We start from the raw sequence: 7,421 nt of genomic DNA on the forward strand, positions 1-7,421 counted from the left end.
ATTCCTGGGCGCGCGGCGGGCCAATCGGCGGCGGCGGGGCAGGAAGCGGGAGGCGTGCGCGAGACGCGCAACGGTCGGAGACGGCGTTCCACGGAGCGGCCGCCGCGGGTCGGGGGCGGGGCCGCGTGCCGAGCCGCGCGCCGGTCGGCGATCGGCGGCCGCGGGCCTCCCGGAAGCGCCGCTTGGGGGCGCCCCGCGAGCGGCGTCGGCGGCGTTTGTCCTTTTATGGCGAGTCCCGGCGCCCGAACCGGCGGCCGCCGCACCTCGGCCCCGGCGCCGGAGCGCGAGGCGGTCGGGTCGTCGTCCAGGCCGGGAGCGCGGCGCGGCCGGGCACGCGGCCAGGCGTCGGCCGCTCTGGAAGCGGCTTCGGAGCGAGCCCCAGCGCGGGGATGACGGTGCCCCGACCTCGCGGTGCCGACGCGCGGCAGCTCCCCGGGCTGAGCCTCGCAACCCTCGTGGCGGCAGCGCCCCCCTCCCCCAGCACGCGGCGTGTGGGGACCGCGCGTAAAGCCCGACAGCCCTCCCCGCGCAGCCCCAACAGCCACGGAGAGAAAGGCGGGGGGTCGGGACCCTCCGTGCCCGTATCGCGGGGAGCTTTGTGTGGGATGAGCAACACCGAGCTGCGGCTGAGGAGCGGGCTGTTATTAGTGAACAGAATGAATAACTGCTCCGGCCAGGAATGTCCCGTGTAACCAGATTTCAGGTAAGGGGAGAGCTCCTGACAACGAGCGAGGCAGATTCTCTATGTAATGTCACACTCTATGTGCCTAAAAGTTATTTGGGCGTATGAAATGGCTCTGAAGTAATCATATTCAAAATAACGGCCAATTCCTCTGCCTTCCCTGGCCCTTTTGCGTTTGGCATTTTCTCCTGCAGAAAGCCAAGCGTCAGAGAATGAGAAGAATCCATCAGCCGATGGCATGTGTGGTGAGGGGAAATAGGAGCGCTCTTGGCAGCCCCAAACCCTGGCTGGGCTGGGCTCTGAACTGAGCCGCACTGTGTGAAACACATCAGGCTGCTGGCCCGGCTGATGCACGAGGCACCAGTGCTCTGCAGATCATCTCAGGAAATGCCTTGGGAAATTCTTGACTTAAGGAACAAGATAGCTACAGGACTGTGTACGTTAGGGGGAAGCCAGAATGAGTGTCATCCCTTCTATCTTAGGAAACAGCGCATGCCATCCGAAGCAGGCCTTTTGTTATGAAGTGATTCATTGAAGAAAAACCTCAAGTGCCATAAAATAAGCAGAGAGCAAGAAACAGGGAGAGATGCTGGCAATGAGGAGGGACCTGCTAGGGTTTAAAAATCAGTAGGAAAGAGAGCAAGAGGGAGACACTGACCCTGCTTGGACAAGTTTAAGAGTCACCCAGTTCACTAAGCCCTGTATGTGCCAGTGGCTTCCTGTGGTACACTGTTGCACAGGAGTAAAAGGAACTGTATCAAGACCTCAGGGCACTCTGCAGCTGCTTGGAAGGAAGCTGTGGTAGAACGAGGGTCGGCCTCTTCTCTCAGGTAACAGCAATAGGAAGGAAAATAATAGCTTCAGGTTGCTCCAGGGGAGGTTCAGGTTGGATATTAGGAAAAACTTATTCTCTGAAGGAGTGCTGAGGCATTGGAACAGGCTGCCTAGGGAGGTGGTGGAGCTGTCCCTGGAGGTTTTCAAGAAAAGGGTAGATGTTGCACTGAAGGACATGATTTAGTGGTATAGTGGTGATTAATTAGTAATTGAGCTAGATCTTAGTAGTCTTTTCCAACCTTAATGATTCTATGATTAGCACATCCCTGAATCCAGAAGGTTCTGATCAAGCTTTTCCTCATGCATCCCTAAGTCAAGCTGAGGTTACGTTGAAAGCTGAAAGAGAATGTCAAAACTGTTTTCACATTAAGTGTGGAAGTTGGGGCTAGAATCCAGAACCATCCACTTCAAAGTGAAAAAGAACATCCCATCTCTTACTTCATCCAAAGGTGTGTGGATGAACCTCCCATCTTTTGTCAGAATATTCTCTATGATGCTTGTAACCTCAGTGAATGGGCATTCTAAGCATGAGATGCTGATTGATACCTAACAAAGGAACCTGTGAAGCAATGGAAGGCAATGATAATGTCTTCTAGGACAGGAGCATGCCTATGAAGGTATTCATTAAGATCTAGTTTAGAAAGCAATATAGAAGGTTACTTACCCTTTCTGAAGGCTGGTAACATCTCAAGAGCTCAGTCTCTGAAGAGAGATGTTGCTCTTTTGGCTGCTAACCCTTAAATGGGGGTGAGATGGGGTGGACCCAGGCTCCATCCCTTCCGGTCACTCTTGATTGCATATTGCTTGCACCTGAGCTCCTTGGGTTGGCCATGCCTTCTCACTTGGTGCTCATTCATTGGTTCAGGCCATGACTGAACAATTCCCATACAGAGCCCAAACAGAAAAACTCATAGAATTCCTCATGACTTTGAAAAATAATCAAATTGAGATCCAAATTTTTTAATTTGGACCCGTCTTCAAAATTTAAAGAATGCTTTTAGAAAATCAAATTTGAAGTATATGAATAAATCAGAAATGTATCCCAATGACTGAGGTCAAAATCTGGCCCATAATTTTGCCATGTCCGACAGTTCCAGGTTCAAGTTTTTATCACAGTGTTTAAACCTAGCTCTGTTGACCTCTGTGCTGCTAATACCAGTTTACATTCTTATCACTGATACTGGAATTTCCATTAGGGAAGGGAGGACCGATTTGTTGAAACAGTTCTAGGGGAATTTACCTGCTGTCATTTGAATGTGCTCAAGAATGTGAGCTGTGCTAAAACCAGTACCAGCTCCATGGATGTTTCACATCATGAATCTGTTCCCTTTCTTGTCATGAGTCTTGGAATCACATCCTTTCACCATATCTCTCTGGGGTACAAGGTCCTCTTTTTACTTCCATTGAATATTCATTGCGGAATATTTTATAACTCCAAAGCTTGTTAGTATTGCTTTGTTTGAGACTGCAAAAATTGTAGCTGGAAGTAAAAGCCCCATAGTAAGTATTTAGGAGAACATTGGTAATGATTTCACTTCTTTAAGTGTGGTCTCACTCCATAGTAGTCATTGAATCAGCCAGAGTTGATGCATTCATGTTACTCTAATGATTTGAAAAATTAATTTCTATTGCAGTACCATTAATTTCACTGGTGATATGTGCAGAACTACTTTGACTTTTTCAATTGCTGTACACATAGTAATTTCTTTTAGTTTGTAACAGCTGTTCAAGTGAAAAATGCTGGAGTGTTTTTATTAACTCTTTATCAAGTTGAACAAACAGATTTTCAGGAAGAGAGTTAGAACCTGAGTATTGATAGAGGTATGGATTCTGAAGTGCAGACGTGGGAAATGTAAAGGTGGATCTTCAGCTTTTCTGGGCCCTGCAGTGGCTCATGTTCTGTGCTTGCTGGACTGCTTTGCTCCTTTCTTGTAGCGTCATCTTTCTCAGCAGAACAGCTGAAGTCAGAACTGAGTCTGCTGCCATGTTATACTGCAGTGTTTCACATCCACATGGATAACAGTAAGGTGCAAGAAAGTGAATAGTATATCTGCTCTGATTTTAGTGTGCAAATTTGTTGAAAATAATCAGTCAGTGTGGTTTCAAGTATGGTCTCAATTCAAGGTAAGCCATAAAGAAGTATAGTTGCTATTATAAACAAACCTTTCTCTAGATAAGATTTGTCTGGAATCTCTTTATAATGCTATCACCTAGCACACAGGAAGTATATACTTTTTTATTTAAAGTTTTTAATATAGAAAATAGAATCTTAATAACCTGTCCCAAAACTGTAATTTAGGGGTAATAGGGCAGAGGAGGTTCAGTGGAATGGTGCCACTGAAATGCATGGTATTAAAATAAAAATAATTCACAGCAATTTGTCTGTTCTGTTTCAGGCACGCAGAAGAAAAGCTTTAAAAATATACAATATAATTTCTAATAAGTGTGTAAAGTATATGAAGATAAATTTAAATATAGAAATAATGAACTTAATGGAATAGCACAAAAGAGATTATGAGTTTGGTTGTTACTATCATCATCATCATTCCACAATTTAGCAAAGGTCTAAAAAGTTTTCATGCTGCGCTAAATTCCTTTGGCTTGCTTTCAGGGGGATTCATTGCACTTCCCATCTGAAAACAGACTTGGGTTTGCTGGCTACGTCCTTCCTCTGTTAAAAAGTCTTCAGAAGACCTTGTTTGTTTTAGGGTCAAACCTAAGCCTAAACAAAACTGTGGAAACAACTCGCAGTTCAGATTCAGTGCCTGAAGTTGGTTGAAGAAGATGTCACCAATTATGCCCTTCTGTGGCTATGCTCTGTTGCTGTTCCTGGTGCTGTCAGTAAAAATGGCGATGGCTAGAGGCCAGAGGATGTAGGTACTTGTTGGAGGAGCGCGTATTTGAAGGCAGGACATAACCGTTCCCCAGTGACACGGACTCCAGCTCAATTGTTCTGTGGCAAATTCATCTCATGTCTCTGAAAGAGGCACTCCATGAAAACTGTGTGTGAAAAAATTGCTTATTTTCTGAAATACCTTGACAAGGAAACCATGCTTAGCATTTCTTTTAGTGTGCAGGTGTATTCCCTATGCACATCACATCTGCCTGCATATAAAAATCAGGTTGTATATTTTTATCTTTGAAGTACTTGCACTGAACACTGTAATGATAGGATTTTTGTACAGCAGTGGCATATTGTACTGCTGCATTACCAGAGAAATAAAGCCAGTCAATCGTTTTTAAGCCTTTTTCCTTAGATGAAAATTTCATTGCTTTTTAAGAATTGTAATTTAAAGTACAAAGTGTAAACCGCTCCCCTACCCTATTCCTGAAACCAAGAACAGTTACTGTACTTCAACTCGGTTTCCTTTGTCTCTGCAGAAATAAAGAGGACAAAAAGCAGCGTTCCCAATGAAAAGACATCTTCATACACTCCTCTTGTCATCAATGGATCAAAGGTAACCTTAGATATAGGCACCTATTTTCTGCCTTTGTAAAGTACTTCTAGCCAGTGAATTGTTAGAGCATGTATTGAAATTCAAGCACGTGGTAGAATTTCCTCAGTTCTTGTTAAAATTCAGAGCATACTTGTGGATCTGTGTTTTCAGATGTTTTGCTCAGTTGAGGTGAGCATAAGTACATGTGTTTATACATTTGCATACAGGACCTTTGATCCCATAAAGTGACTGAAAGCTGCTCATTTGCATGGCAGCAGTCTGTGACCCAGTGAGTTTCTATGTGTTGTAAACAAGCAGCTGCAGAGCTTATATTCCTTTCCAGGTAGTCACAGAGGAAAGAAGAAACTTCATTTATTGTGCACCTATCAATCAGAGCATCTCCCGTCTCCAGCATTAACCTTGTGTTACCCAATCAGTCTGAACTTGATTATACACAAGACAGAGCATATACAGTTTACGACAACATGTTCCCATATTGTCCAATGACAATGCTCTATCTCTGTGCTTTTCTTCTTTTAATTAGGCAAAATCAGTCAATTAATCATGGGTTCAAAGCACTGCTCCTAATAACGCCTTTACTTAATATTGCATAATTTAAACATAAGAGAAAAACAGCATTGAAAGATCTGTGCAACACACAGCGAGGTCTTGCTGATGGTGATGTGATAGAGAAAGTGAATAATGTATATAAAACATATTAAAAAGACTGTGCTGTCATTACACAACTTGAAAAACACATTTAAAGTAACTAACAGGAATGATGAATAAACAGTAATTCATTCCCGGGAAAGAAGAGTAGTTTTCTACCAGGAAGTGATATGCCTGGGAGTTTCTTAAAAGCCAGTTACTTAAAATGGAGTGCCAAGAAGGGACTGAAATAGAGAAATAAAAAGCTTGTGCTGTAATTTCCTAAGTCCCCTCCACATTGTCACAATAGGTGAAGCTGTCTACTTTTTCACCTTTCATGAGAACTGATTGATAGAGCATCCTTTGTCACAGTTTACCTGTGCTATGGACTTAGTCGAGATGAACAAATTAAGGCAAATGCTGCTCTTTACTGCTGAGCTGCAAATAAGTAGTGCCAGCTTTTAGTCTCTCCCTTATTCCTCACAAGTGTCTGCAGGGGTCTGACAGAGCAGCCGTTACACAATGCACACGTGTGGGTAACAGCAGACACTTTACGAAGAACACAGACTGGAAGAAGTTCTGTCTCATGTTGAGGAAGGAGACTGAATAACAAAACTGCTCACTGCAGTTATTTGCAGGCTTTTATTACAAACAATGCCTTGGGGGCTGGGAAGTAAGAAGTCTTGCCAACAGATCATTCTGAGCATATAAAATGATCTATGAAGTTTACAACTAAGAAGCCTTGACACACCCCAGCTTAAACTTCCATGCACACTACTACTTAATGGAACTGCAGCTGTGTGGTTTACATACATGAGATGGGAAATGCATAGAAGTTACAGGCACGTTTTTTCCAGTTTCTGATTATGTCTGGCCTTTTCTTTATCCCAGAGATTGTAACAGTAGTTTTGAACCCTGCAAAGACTTACTCATATGTCATTAGCCCTGTTGACTGACTCACATGAGTAAGACATAAATAAAATTCTTCAGGGTCAGGTTCTTACACTGCTCTATTTATCTGAATCTGCTGTGACTCACATCTCCTCAATTCAGATCACATATAGCATAATACATACAGCAATTTAAAGTTGTCTGCCAAATTGTTTCACATAATTACTTTTGGGAACGGGAGGAAGTTTTCAGGAAGTTGCATTAGCAATGTTTGATGCTGCGTTGTTGCGTGATCGCACAGCATGTGGAATAGCTCAAACCATTCTGGAGAGAGTCATCCAGGAGATAACTGTGATGCGTAACACATACCTTCTTCTTTCCACTGCAAAAATAAGAGTCATCTTTCCTACTGTCTAGCCATGTCCATAAACAAAACTACTTAGAATATGTGAAAAAGAACACCCAGTAACAATAGAGAAACCAAACTGTTTATGCTGTGGTGAGAAAAAATTTGAATGGCCCTTTTGAAGGCTAAAGACTTGGTCTTAAAAGATGAACTAAAGAACAAGTGGTGCTCTAAACAGTTCTGCCTAGGTGTGTTTCTACTCAGTATTGAAAAATCCTCCAGGTAGCATCTGTGGGACATACTGGGAACTTAAATTTGCAGTCTAGCATATTATTTCATAGCTTCCCTTTGTTAAGGAGAGGCAGTAGGTACTAGCAATGTAGACATCCAAATTATTTTATCCTTGATTTGAATAAAGTTGAGTTTGTAGGGGTAGAATTCTTTTGCTGTATTTCCTATGGAAATGAGGCATATGTGATTATGCTGAATGCCTATAGGTCTATATCTGCATAGAAGACTACTTTCCTCACCTAATAACTTTGAATCTGTTTTCAGAGAGTCAAAAATCTGTCAAAGAGTAGAA

At 43.3% G+C, this 7,421-nt stretch overlaps 1 long non-coding RNA gene across 7 annotated transcripts in view; it reads left to right on the top strand.

Moving 5' to 3' along the window:
- The first annotated feature begins 280 nt into the window (after window positions 1–280).
- The window catches only part of LOC116229307 (uncharacterized), a 270,405-nt gene continuing 263,264 nt past the window's right edge, over window positions 281–7,421 (top strand). For 2 of the 7 annotated variants that reach the window (XR_016466917.1, XR_016466914.1), the window contains exons 1-2: window positions 281–703; window positions 4,898–4,974. This is a non-coding gene — a long non-coding RNA (uncharacterized LOC116229307). The other 5 variants (XR_016466912.1, XR_016466916.1, XR_016466918.1 and 2 more) reach the window with 4 other exon arrangements.

The sequence above is a fragment of the Phasianus colchicus genome, chromosome 5 (genome assembly GCF_987193195.1).
Source record: "Phasianus colchicus chromosome 5, bPhaCol1.hap1.1, whole genome shotgun sequence".
NCBI classification, from domain to species: Eukaryota; Metazoa; Chordata; class Aves; order Galliformes; family Phasianidae; genus Phasianus; species Phasianus colchicus.